This window comes from Chiloscyllium plagiosum, unplaced genomic scaffold (assembly GCF_037043375.1).
Source record: "Chiloscyllium plagiosum isolate Xiang-an unplaced genomic scaffold, Cpla_swu_hap1 HiC_scaffold_33, whole genome shotgun sequence".
Lineage (NCBI taxonomy): Eukaryota > Metazoa > Chordata > Chondrichthyes > Orectolobiformes > Hemiscylliidae > Chiloscyllium > Chiloscyllium plagiosum.
The window spans coordinates 53,205,727-53,220,452 of record NW_028270171.1 but is presented as its reverse complement, the minus strand read 5'-3'; positions in this window follow the sequence as shown (position 1 = coordinate 53,220,452).

Below are 14,726 nucleotides of genomic sequence, written 5' to 3'. Positions count from 1 at the left end.
CTAATCTCCCGCGTCTGCAATACTCACCTTCGCCTATGCGCTAGGTTCAGCCACTTCTACAATACTGTCTTTAATTCTGTTGTCACTGCTATAGGAAATATGTTGTTAAACATGAAGGCGTTCAGAAAAGATTTCCAAGTATTTTGACAGTGTTGTGCCGGGTGGAGTTGCGAGTGATGTTGAGTTGCACGGAGAGTATAAATGGCTGGGACTATGTTCCCTAGAGCGTTGGTGCTGAAGAGTGATCTCACTGAGGTTTATCACGGTGAATCCCGATGCTCCATGGTGAGCAAGGCCAAAGGCCAGAGAAATGGAAATAACAGTTATTCACTTTGAAACTGGACAATTACTTGTGGGCCATCACGTTGCTGAACGATGGAGGGAGACTGAAGAATGGGACTGACTGGAGGAGCCAGAATTTGGAGGGTCCATTCACATAATTGAGAACAAAAATGAAGGCATTGCCATATCAACTGAATGGATCAGTTATATCACATTCTCAATCCCGCTCACAGAAACAAACCAGACAACATAAACACAGAGGAGATATTTGTTCATCATGGAGCACTGCGCAGACCAGGCGAGTGCACTGCTGAACACCACGCTGCAATTGGACCAGAGTGGAACACTGCGCAGACCTCAGCAATGTATTTATCTATAAACCCAGATGTGACATGTGTTCAGCACGGAGAACTGTGCACATCGGACTGGTGTACTGTGCAATGCAACCCAATATCTGCCGAGAGTGGAAAGGTATGCAGACCACAGCAGTGCATTGATCTATAAACCCAGATAAGATATGTGACCAGGGTGTGGAACTGTGTCCATCACCCCAGTACATTTCTCAGTAACACTGTGTTACATCACTGCCCAGTGTGGGGAAACTTGCAGCCCATGCTGGAAGTGACAGGATGTGCAACTCCCATCCATTTACCCATATCTCCATTGTGTCATGACACAGCAATGCTGTGGGTGTGAACATCACTGCCAGACAGAGATGATGGGGGAATCAATTTAAGTATCAACAAATAGCAGGGGTTTGGGCAATAGACAGAGAGGGGGAGACTGAGAGACAATTTCATGGATGGATGTGTTCCCACGTTCCAGAATGGAGAAATTGAGACATTTTGACAATATCCTGCAACATGAGCCAGTGTTTTCAGGAATGATGGATGAACAGGGTATTGCTGTGAGGTTAGGTGATGGAGAGTATTGGATGAGCATTTGTTCTGCAGCTTTGTAACTGGGAGTAGAGCCAGCAGAGTCTTCGACTCATTGAGGTGGATCTAACAATAATTTGTCTCAGTGACATTTTCACTGAGTATGACAGAGGGATAGTCTGTATGAGAATGAACTAGTTTGTTTGTGCTATCCTATCGAATTCACTTCATTAACTACCTATCCCACTCCATGGTGTCCCTCTCAGTCAATGCCAGCTCGATTTCCTTGATGGTTGGAGGTACTCACCATCGCCCGTTTGACCCTAGACATTCCGTGATCCCTGACACTGGTGCCATCTTTAAAAGGCCACCGAGCACACGGTTGAGCTTTCTCAGTTTGGAGCTGTCCTGCACAGTTTACACTGAGAATGGCAGATAAGGGGCAATTAGACTACGGTTTGTCAACAGAGACACGGAGATCCTGGTGAATGGGCTAGTACAGAGGAGGACCATTTTCTTCCCAGAGGGGGGCCACACCACCAGAACCACCGAGCTTGGTCTGAGCTCCCCACCCAGCTCAGTGCAATATCTGTGGTCTGAAGAAATGCCAAGCAATACAGGACAAGCACCAATAACCTTTCCCCGCTCTGTCAGGATAAGGGTCACAATATTCTCTCCTGTAAACAGCTCAGATATTAAAATTAATATGTGATATTTACTGCTTTCCCCACTTGTCTTGACATCTTCAATAATCTGTGCTCATATACACCCAGCACTCTCTGTTCCTACATCCGCTTTATAATGTTACAGAGTGTTTTATATTGAATTTCAGAGTTATTCCTACCAAGGTGCATCACCTCACACTGCTCTACATTGATCCTGATCTGATATAAAACTGAATACTACACTAACGTGTCACTGTCCTGCTGGAGTTCCACACTGCCCTCTACACACTTTATAATTCGTTCAGGTTTGGTATCTGCAAACATTAAAATTATCCTACAGTCATACTCCACGCAGAAATACAAACTCGCTCACTATTGTGTGCAAATGCAATACTAACACAGTCCCTGAGGAGAGTCTTATATACTGACACACACCAGACAGAATAAGTGAAATATTGACAATGTTATTGTGGAGCAAGAGAAATACTGACAGACACTCCATGACTGTATTAATTTATGTGTATTAGTGTGTGTCTATCTGTGTGTATCAGTGTGGAGCGAGTCTGGCAGTCTCTATGGTGCTTAAAGTGATATAATATCCCCCTGACACGATCTCTGAGGAAGGGTCCTTTCATTTCTGTTCACAGATGCTGCAAGACCTGCTGAGCTTTCTGTTGTTGTCAGTCTCTGCTGGCCTCCCCACACCACTGTACAGGTGGGGGTGGAGGGTGAAAATCATCAGGGATTCAGTTTGGGAGGGTCAGAAGGAGGATAGCAGCTCACGGCACCATTAGCACACACAAGCATACACAGGCACACACACACACACACACACACAGAGACACAGATACATACACAGACGCAGAAAGAAACACATACACACACAGACACGCACACACATAGGTACACGAACACACACTGACACACACACACACACACACACTGACACACACACACTCACAGAAACAGACACACACATACACTGACACGCAAACACATACTCACCGAAAGAGACACGCTGACGCAAACACAGACACACACACACAGAGTCAGACACATACACACACACATGCACACAGACACGCACGCACCCACCCACACACACACACAAACGCAGACACACATACAGCTGCACACAGACACAAATACTCACAGCCACCCCACACCTACGCAGACACACCCACACGCACACACTCAGACGCAGAGAGAAACACAGATGAACAAGCACACAGAGACGTACACACGCCGACCGACGCACACACACATGCCCGCGCGCGCACACACACTCACACACACAACACGCACAGCCACAGATTTCACCAGTTTCCTCATTTCCTCTCCCCCCCAGCTTATTCCAGATCCAACCCACCAACTCAGCACCTCCTTCTTGAACTGTACTACCTGTCCATCTTCCTCCCCACCTATCCACTGTACCCTCCTCTCTGACCTTTCACCTTCACACCACCTTTATTTAACAATCGCCTTCCTAGCTACTTTCCCTCCAGCACCACCGCCTCCCATTTATCCCTCAGTCCCCTTGGTCTACAAGCCTCATTTCTCATGAAGGGGTTATGCTCGATATTTCGACTCTCTTACTCCTCGGATTCTGCATGAACGATTGTGCGTTTTCAGAACCACACTCTTTCAACACAGACACATGCACGCTTACACAGACACAGATACACACACACCGATAGACACAGGCACGCACACAGAGATAGACAGACACACACACATACCGACACACACGCACAAACACACAGACAGCCACACGTCCCACCCACGAAGACATCCACAATCCCCACCCATACACACAGACACACACGCACATGAACGCTAACACAGACATACACACACAGATATACACACTCAAAAAGACACACACACCAACACAGACACAGACACACGCAAAACACACGTACAGACATGCATACAAACACACACACACACACACACCTACATACAGGCACACAGACAGACATACACACACAGGCACACAGACAGAGGTACACACGTATTGACATACACCATACACAAAACACACACATACAAACAAACGCACAAGTACGCATACACACACACATACAGAGTCTCACACACACAGACAGGTTCCCACAATCCCCCCATACACAGACACCCAGATTCCCCACACACATGGAAATGCATGCACACACAGATGTTCACAGACACACAGGCACGCACACACACAGAACAAAGACACACACTTGCACACACAGACACAGAGAGACACACAAAGACACGCACATACACAGATGCACATACATACAAACAGCTGCACACGCAGACATACAAACACATAGACACACACACCGAGGCATACACACATTGACACACGAGCAAACACACATACATCATGTAAAATGCAATGTTTAGTGACTTACACTTATATGTAAGAATGGATTGGAAAGTCCTAAAACACACCAGCAGAGCATGGCATTGTATCATTTTCAGCAAAAGAGGGAGAGATAGACGGAGAGGGAAAGGGAGGAAGGCAGGCTTTGAACCACATTCAATGATTCACTCCAAAACAAAACAGTTCCCATTTCACACAGATGCAGAGATAGAGATACAAACATACATATACACACTAATGCAGAACACACAGAGAGATGGATGCACACAGTTCACATATAGACACACACAAATCGACAAGCGTGGACAAAAATGTGCAGATATATACTTGGACATACAAACACATATGGAATCATAGCGTTATACAGGGGGTTTGAAATCAGACCATTTGGCCTATATACTCAATACTAACGATAATCTCAAACTGAATTAGACCCACGTTCCTGCACTTGGAACATATTTTTTCAAAGCATCTCTTATTCCTGTACGTTAAAAAATGACTTTTAAACGTTGTAACTTTACCCACATCTATCACTATTCAGGACGTTCATGCCATCAATGAACCAAATGATATGAAATCACAACGCACTTCATGGGTCTTGAGCAGGAAAACATGAGAACTCTGTGGGAAACTCGAGAAGGGCTTGCTGGAAATCTTGATGAGATGTTCTTAACATCAATAACAACAGATGAAGTGTTGAAAGATATGAGATGACTAACGTGGTGCCATTATTAAACAAACTGGCAAGGAAAAGCCAGGGAACGATAGACCAGTGAGCCTGACATCGGTGGTGGGCAAGTTGTTGGAGAGAATCCTAACGACAGTATTTACATGTATTTGGAAAGGCAGGGACTGATAAGGGGATGTCAGCATGGCTTTGTGCATGGGTGATCATGTCTCACGAACGTGATTTTCATTTTCTTGAAGAGGTAACAAAAAGAGTTAATAAGAGCAGAGCAGTGGACGTGATCTACATGGACTTCAGTAAGGTGTTCGACAAGGTTCCCCATGGGAGACTGGTTAGCAAGCTGAGATGTCATGGAACACAAGGAGAACTAGCCATTTGGATACAGAACTAGCTCAAAGATAGAAGACAGAGGGTGGTGGTGGAGGGTTGTTTCACGGACTGTAGGCCCGTTACCAGTGGTGTGCCACAAAGATTGGTGCTGGGTCCACTGTGTTCATCATTGACATAAATGGTTTGGGGATGAATACATGAGGTACGGTTAGCAAGTTCATATTTGACACCAAAAATGAAGGTGCAGTGGACAGAGAAAACGATTACTACAGCGTACAACGGGATCTTGGTCAGATGGACCAATGGGCTGAGGAGTGGCAGATGGAGTTTAATTGAGATAAATGTGAAGTGCTGCATTTTGGAAAGGAAAGTCAAGGCTTGGCTTATACATCTAATATTAAGTCCCTGGGGAATGTTGCTAAACAAAGTGATCTTGGAGTGCAGGTTCATATTACTTAGAAAGTGGAGTCGCAGGCATATAAAATAGTGAAGAAGGTATTTGATATGATTGTCGTTGTTGGGCAGTGCATTGAATGTAGGAGGGTCATTTTGTGGCTGTACGGGACATTAGTTAGGTCACTATTGAATTCTTCGTGCAATTCTGGTCTCGCTCTTCGAGGAAGGATGTGTGAAACCTGAAAGAATTCAGAAAAGATATTGCCAGTGTTGGATGGTTTAGATTTATGGAGAGGCTGAATATGCTGGAGCTATTTTCCCTGGAGCATCAGTGGTTGAGGGGTGATATTAGAGGTTTATAAAGTCATAAGTGGATAGCCAAGGTCCTTTCCCCGGGGTAGCACACTCCAAAGCTAGAGGACATAGGTTGATGGTCAGAAGGGAAAGACTTATAAGGGATCTAAGGGGCAAGGTTTTCAAAGAGAGGGTGCATTACATGTTACGAGCTGCCAGAGGAAGATGTGGAGGCGGGGACAATTACAACATTTAAAAGGCTTCTGGATGGGCACGTGAATAGGAATTGTTTAGGGAGATATGTGCCAAATGTGGCAAATGGAACTACATTAATATAGGACATCTGGTCATTAGGGACGAGTTGGGTACAAGGGTCTGTTTCCATGCTGGACAGCTGGATGACACGATGTCGTACTCCTCTTATCTTAAAATTATCCCAGTCTTGAAATTCAACACCCTAGTGAAAGGACACCTGCCATTCAACATTATCTATACCCCTCATTATTTCATAAATCTCTATAAGGTTGATACAGTTTCCTGCAGTGGAAAAAGTCCCAGTTCATCGAGTCTCTCCTTATAACTTAAGCACTCCATTCGCAGCAACAACCGTTTAATTCTTTCTGAGCCGTCTCCCAGTTTAACAATATCCTCAATGTTACCAGGTGACCTGAAGTGCACAAAGTATTTCAAGAGAGACCTCACGAATGTCCAGCACAACCTGAAGATATTGTTCCAGCTGCTGTACCCAAAGGTCTGAGCAATGAAGGCCAGCAAGCCAAACACCTTCATAACCACCCTGCCTACACATGATGCAAACTTCAAAGAAATATACCAGAACTCCTAGATCCCTCTGTTCTACAACTTTGCCAATGACCCGACATTTAATTCTATTGTTTTGTCAAATTGTGATACGTGTATTTATCGAAATTAAACTCCATCTGCCACTCTTCAGCCCAGTGAGTGATAGTACTGGGGAAGAAAGGCTGGACAGTAATCAGCTGCGTTGGATCATTTCTTGGTTTTGAGGGTGGCACGGTCGCACAGTGGTTAGCACTGCTGCCTCACAGCGCCAGAGACCCGGGTTCAATTCCCGACTCAGGCGACTGACTGTGTGGAGTTTGCACGTTCTCCCCGTGTCTGCGTGGGTTTCCTCCGGGTACTCCGGTTTTCTCCCACAGGTCGCAAAGATGTGCAGGTAAGGTGAATTGGCCATGCTAAATTGCCCGTAGTGTTAGGTAAGGGGTAAATGTAGGGGTATGGGTGGGTTGCGCTTCGGCGGGTCGGTGTGGACTTGTTGGGCCGAAGGGCCTGTTTCCACAGTGGAAGTAATCTAAAAAGAGGGCAGGCACACGTTACAGGCGAGAAAGAGTGATTGGTGCTTTTGATCCAGAACGTATGCTATTTCTTCATTTATGGTGTTCAGTGATAAGTATCTGTTCCAGATCCTTTCTAGTGCAGAGTGTGTCTGCAGGATGTCTTTGCCTCATATTGCAGATGTCAGATAATAGCAACTTAAGGTGGAAATCATAGCCAAACAATGAAATATTTTCATCGTTTATCATGAAGGCATAGCACATAAACTCAGCATCCTATATTTGAGGTGAGTATCTTTCATCTGTTGCAAAAATGTATTTCTTTTATCTGTGTAATTTAGTAAAAGAGAGCCAAATTTTAACGAATCCACACCGAGCTGAAAGATGACATTTAAAATGTGACCGAAAATCTGGACATGGTTTAAGTCTTGTGTAGTCGGTAACGCCCATGCCTCTGAGCCAGAGCTTTGGGTTAGATTCCAATGCCTGAACTTGCGTGGTCGTGTTTCTCACTCTGGATCAGAAGTCTGCATTAAAGTGCTGCCTGTCACGGAGACATGTCACTGTATTTCAAAACAGGCCGACGAACAAACATGGAGGTGAAGAATGCAGCAGCTTTAGCGACTATTGCCAAGTGGTGGCAGCAGCTCTACCTCTGATGCCAAAATCCAGATTCAAATCCCACAGAGGTGTTTCATAATGTGGCTGAACAAGTTGATTAAAATGGTTTTAGAATTATGATGTGTTGGAGAAGGAAGAGGTTTCATATTGAATTTTAGAATTTAGGCTCAGGTTTACTGAAAACACAGCCATTCATGTTGTTAGGAGTCAAATGTGCACATTCTCGAGGTTTATAAAGTCATGAAGTCCATGGATGAGCTGAATAGTCAGCGTCTTTACCCCAGTGTCGGGAAGTCCAAAATTAGAGGACATAGAATTACGGTGAGATGGACAAGGTTTAAAAGGGACCTAAGAGGACCATTTTCATACAGAGGGTGGTCTGTGTATGCAACGAGCTGCCGGACGAAGTGGTGGAGGCTGTTACAATTACAACATTTAAAAGGCACCTGGATGGGGACATGAATTGGAAATATTTAGGGGGATATGGAAGAAATGGTTGGCACGAATGAGTTGGACCAAAGGGTCTGTTTCTGTGCTGTACAACTCGGTGAATCATCGATCCAATTTGTAAAGCTCTCTCTGTAATCTTATGTAACCTTCCTCACCTTCCATTTTATCACTAATCTTGGTATCAGCCGTAAACTTGCTCACCATGCCTTCTATAATTCTGATCTAAATCATTGATATAAATAACAACCAAAAGTGGATCCAGCACCAATCCCTGTGGAGCGCCGCTGGTCACAGGTCTCCAGTCCCAAAGACAACCCTCCTTTACCACCCTCTGCCTCCTGCCGATAACCTGAAACACGCACACACTCATAGACATCCAGAGACACAGACACAGTTCTGTTTTTTTTAAGACAGAGATAGATATATTCTGATTGATAAGGGGAGAAAGATTACAGTGAAATTGTGGGAGAATTTTGCTGAGACACATGCCAGCCATGATCGAACAGCAGATCAGACTTGATGGACCAAACACGATAGTTTGGCACCAATGTCATATGCTCTGTAGTTTACACTATCTGAAATGTCGACCCAAAAATGCAGTGGAGGCTGAATTTGATAAATACTTTACCGAACAGAGTAACTGGGAATGTGGGGTAGATTTCAGGGGCTGAATAGTCTATGTCTTTCCTATTGGTTGTGCATTCATTTTTTAAAAAAATGAGAGGCTGACTTGCTGTGAGGTTCAGACACTTTTAAATTTAGAGGTTCCACAATTTACACTATATCTACTCTCACACAATACCTATGCCTCTTGTACTGGACTCGCCCACCTAGGGAAAAAAGTTTGTCTATTTATCCTTTCCATGCCCCTCATGATTTTGTAAACCTCCATATGGTCACTCCTCAGCCTCCGATTCTCCAGGGAAAACAGCCCTAGCGTATTTAACCTCTCCCTATAGCTCTAATCCTCCAACCCTGGCAACATCCTTGTGAATCTTTTCTGAACACTTTCAAGTTTCTAAACATCTTTTTCGATAGGAAAGAAACATGATTGCACGCAATATTCCAACATTGGCCTAACCAGTGTACTGTACAGCCGCAACAGGACGTCCCAACTCCTGTACTTAATTCAAAGTTTGGCAGAAGATTGTAGCTCGGGTGCTCGTTGTTGCGGTTCTGTTCGTCGACCTGGGAATTTGCGTTGGAGACGTTTCGTCCCTTGTCTAGGTGACATCCTCAGTGCTTGGGAGTCTCCTGTGAAGGGCTTCTGTGATGTTTCCTCTGCATTTATAGTGATTTGGATCTGCCGCTTCCAGTTGTCAGTTCCAGCTTCCTGTACTTAATACTCTGACCGATAAGGGAAAGCATACCAAACGCCTTCTTCACTATCCTATCTACCTGCGTCTCCACTTTCAAGGGCTTTGAACCTGCACTCCAAGGTCTCTTTGTTCAGCAACACTCCCTAGGACCTTACCATTAAATGTAGAGTCCTGCAAAGATTTGCCTTCACAAAATGCATCACTCCACATTTATCTAAATTAAATTCCATCTGCAACTTCTCAGACCATTGGCCCAACTGCTGAAGATCCCATTGTAATCTGAGATAATATTCTTCGTTGTCCACTACATCTCTTATTTTGATGTTATCTGCAAACTTACTAACTATATTTCTTATGCTCACAACAAAATCAGTTACATAAATGACGAAACGTACTGAGGGGTTACTGAAGATATTCACGGCTCACCTTTACTGACCTTTGTTGGAAAGGGGATTCAGTGTTTATTAGGAATAATCAGGAAAGGGGTTTTCAGCCGCAAACAGACCAGCCATGATCTTTATAAATTGAGCAGCTGTCGAGAGCGCCTATCCCATGTTGTTCTCTCACTGAACCCCTTGAGGCTATTATTGAGGGGGAAAAAGACACCATTCAGCCAGTCAGTATCACTGCAATGAGGTAGCAAGAATCCCATTCTGCCCCTCTCAGGAGATACACGGGAATAGAATAAAGGATTCAGTCACAGTGCAATAGAGATAGACATCAGGGAAACAGACCCTTTTGTCCAACTCATCCGTGCCAACCAGATGGCTTCATTTGCCATCATTTTGCCCTTATCCTTCTGAATCGTTCCTTTCCATAAACCGATCTGGATGATTTTTAAATGGTGCAATTATACCAGTCTCCAACACTTCCTCTGGCAGCTCTTTCCCACACCCACCATAACACTGTGTGAACAAGTTGCCCCTTAGATCCCTTATATATCTTGCCCCTCTCAGCTTAAAACTACGCCCTGTAGTTCTGGACTCCCTTATCCAAGGGAAAACACCTTGCCTATTTTCCCTATCAATGTCCCTCATGATTTTATAAACGTCTATAAGGTCACCTCTCAAAGAGAATAGCTTACTTTAATGTGTAGTGGCTGCGGCAATTATTCAACACGGCAGCAACAATCAACAACGAAATTAATGATGAAGATTATTGGTTGTGTTGTTAAGGGGACACATGTTAATCAGGCTATAGGAAATCTCCCCCCTCCTCAGTGTCCAAAGCTCAAAATTGAGTACATTACTGATATTCTAGAATTATTCTATTGCTGCATCAGAAAGACAGCATGTTTGACCGGATAGCGATCCCGCCAAATGTTAGTCTATATTTTGTGCTCATTTTTTCAACTCTCAGGGACAAGGAACATTTACAGTACGAACTCCACCTGATTATCTGATAACAAATGGCCGGACGGAGGGTCACTGAGATGAGAAATCGACAACCAGCTACACAGCATAGCAGGAGGCCATGCATCCTTTCTAGGCAGCTGCACAGGAACAGGGAAGTCCTGGTCAGCTACCAGGAAATAGAGAATAGAAATAAGTACTTACCTTCAGGTTGGAAAGCTGTCACTAGTGAAATTCCTCGGGGATCACTGTGAGTCTATCAACGGTTTACAATCGAGAATAATCAAGAATAATGATTTGTTGTGGTTCTGTTCAAGCTGGGAATTTGTGTTGCAGACGTTTCGTCCCCTGTCTAGGTGACGTCCTCTGTGCTTGGGAGCCTCCTGTGAAGCGCTTCTGCGATGTTTCCTCCGGCATTTATAGTGATTTGTATCTGCCGCTTCCGGTTGTATTCCGATTATATGCAAATAATGATTTGTATGACGGGGCTGAATGGATTGGAGCTCAATTTGCCCATACACCAGGATCGTCATTTAATAAAATGTCAAGTGGAGACACAGTGTCTGCAATGGGATACAGACAGGGGAGGGTCGTGAGCAAACCTTCAGCAACAAAAAAAAATATGTACAATGTGGGTGTTGGGAAGTTTGTGTTATGGACGAAGCATGAAACAACAGTAATTATATAACTGATAACTGGAGGCAAAATGCAGAACTCGGTGGTACAAAGGGATTTGCGTGTCCTGGTACATAAATCACAACAAGTTAGTCTGTAGATGCAGCACGTGATTTTGAAAGTAAATGAAGTGATACTTTTTTCTTGATGAAGAGTATTGTGTCTGATCTTAAGGATGTTTTACTGTGTTTGCACAGGCAGATGTTGACACAGCATCTGATGTACTGTGTGCGGTTGTAATTCCACTGAAGTGAAAAACAAATTGCTTTTGAAATGCTTCAAAGATGTTTCTCTTTGCTCGTTCTTGCAATGAAGGCATGATGCTATGTACGATTAGAAGTTTAGGCCTGAGAATGAAAAATGTTCTTATTGACCATATAAGATTTTGAGCTGGTGAATACCTGATGAATATTTTATCTTCTTTGGGAGAATAAGACTGGGGAGCTAATTTAAGAATAAGATGCATTAATTGAAATTCAGATATTGTGAAAATATTACAAATTATATTGTTAAAGTATACGGGACATATAAACACATCTGCAAATCTAGTGGCGCTATTTGTTCTGAAAGAAATGGTTGGGTGTCCAACAGCAGCAATGATGTACCTGCATGAAGCAGGGAATGCGATGGAGTCGTACAGTTCAGGCACTGTTCAAATAGACCTCATTTCTCCCAGTTTGGGGCCGGATAACGTCATTGTGTAATTCAGCTCAGAGAGGGAGAAAATGTAACCTTCCTGAGAAGGAACAGCCTGTTGCTCCCTCCCTCTCCGTGTTCCTCTTCCCAGCAAAGTGTGTGAGCTGTAAACTCCTCAGTCATCTTTACCACTCATGGAGGATTCCTGCCGAGGATCCACTGGAATCGCCCCACTACCTGAAGTAAAGGAAAGTCAGCTAAATCCACCTGTTCCAGGTAATCCCATTGCCAGCAGCTTGTCAGAGCAGAATAGCTATATAAGCTGAATGATATTTGGAACAATCATTCATGTTTCCTTTCGTCATGAGTTCGATTAATATTTGGGCACAGTTCTTTCAAGTTAACGTTCTGCAGAGATTATATTTTTCGGTTTGTCATCAAACGTGTGCATGTGTCAACATTTTTAGAGAGGGAAACATCGGCGCACAGATTTGCAATATTCAAACCGTTTGTGATTCATTTTTCCAACTTTGTTTCGTCACAACCTTGTTAATTTTGAAAATTAAAGAATCCTGCCTGACTTGCTTCTAACCCTCGCACACTCTGAGACATATATTTTTGGTGATATCAGCAACCCGGTTACTTTAACATTTGCAGTGAGCAGCGGAAGTGTGGGACGAGGAAGGGGAATAATGTCCTGACCTATCGATCAGTGAGCCTGACGTCATTGGTGGCCATACTGTTCGAGAGACTTGAGAGGGTGAGGATTTATATGTATTTGCAAATGTAATACCTGATGAAGGATAGTCAACATGGCTTTGTGCATGGGACATCATTTCTAACAAAGTTGATTGCATTTTGTGAAGAGGTGAGAAAGAAAATTGGTGATGGCAGTGTGGTGGACGCTATCCACATAGACTTCAGCAAGGCATTTGACAGAATTCCGGATGGCAGACAAGTTAATAAGGTTAGGTCATAAATAGATCCAAGATAAACTAGCCAAATGACTACAAAAGTAGATTGAAGCAGGGAGACAGAGGGTGGTAGAGGACTGCTTTTCAGACTGGATGCCTATGACCAGTGATGTGCCACATGGAGCCGTGCTGAATCCACTGCCTTTCATTTTCTATATCAATGATGTGAATGTGAATACTCGTCTGTTTATTATGTTTAAGATGGCATTAAAATTAGAGATGCAGTGGCCTGCAAGGTTTATGTCAGAGTACAATGGGACCTCGATCAGATGGGCCAATGGACCAAGGAGCGATAGATGGAGTTAAATTTAGATAAATGTGAAGTGTTGTATTTTGGTAAGGTAAAACAGGGCAGGGCATATACAATCAATGGTGAGGTCCTGGGGAGCGTTGTTGAACAAAAGGGCGCAGGCTCATAGATCCTTGAATGTGGAGTCGCAGGTCGACAGGGTGGTGAAAGTGGGGTTTGGTATGCTTGCCTTTATTGATCAGTTCATTGAGTATGCGAGTTGGGAGATCATGTTCCAACTAGGCAGGATGTTAGTGAGGTCAGATTTAGAATACTGTGTTTAATTCAGTTCGCTCTGCTACAGGTAGGATGCTGTTAAACTTGAGAGGGTGCAGAAAAGATTTACAAGGGTATTGCCGGACATGGAGTGATGAGCTACAGGGAGAGGCTGCACAGACTGGGGCTTGTTTACTCCAGAGCATCGGAGGCTGAGACGTGACATTATAGAGGTGTGTAAAATCATGAAGAAAATGGATAATCTGAATAGCCAACGTCTTTTTTTCCAGGATAGGGGCGTCCGATACTATCAGACAAAGTCTAAAGGTGAGAGGAGAAAGATAGTAAAGGGACAATATTTTCATGCAGATTGCAGTGTGTGTATGGAATGAGCTCTCAGAGAAAGTGATGGAGGCTGCTACAGTTGCAACTTTTAATAGGCATCTGGATACGCATTTTAATAGAAAGGATTTCGAGGATTATGGGCCTAATGCTGGCAAATGGGACTAAATCAGATTGGGATGTCTGAGTTATGTGGACAGTTCTCTGTGCTTTATGAAACTGTAAGAGAGATGAGGAGAAATTCTAAAAAGGACCATTTGAGTGGGAAGTCTCTTCTCCAGAGGTATGTGGTGCCTCTTTGTTCACATTTATCCAAAGCTGAGTTAGTTAAATATTTGACAGAGAAGTGAGGCACAGATAATGGGATACAGACAGGAAAGGGGCTGAGGACATAATCTGATCAGCTACAATCTTAGTGCCTCGTGGAGAAGTTTCATAGTGTCTAACGATCTAACTCTGCTCCTGTTCTGATGTTCCATTCAGACCCTCCAACCTGCGAGACAGCAACAGGTGGAGTGCACTTACTGCTATAGCTCCCCTGACTCTCTGGAATAGAGAATTCCTGACATTCACTACCCTCTGTTTGAATAAATCACTGCCTGCTCCTACACCATGGCCTATCAATATGAGTG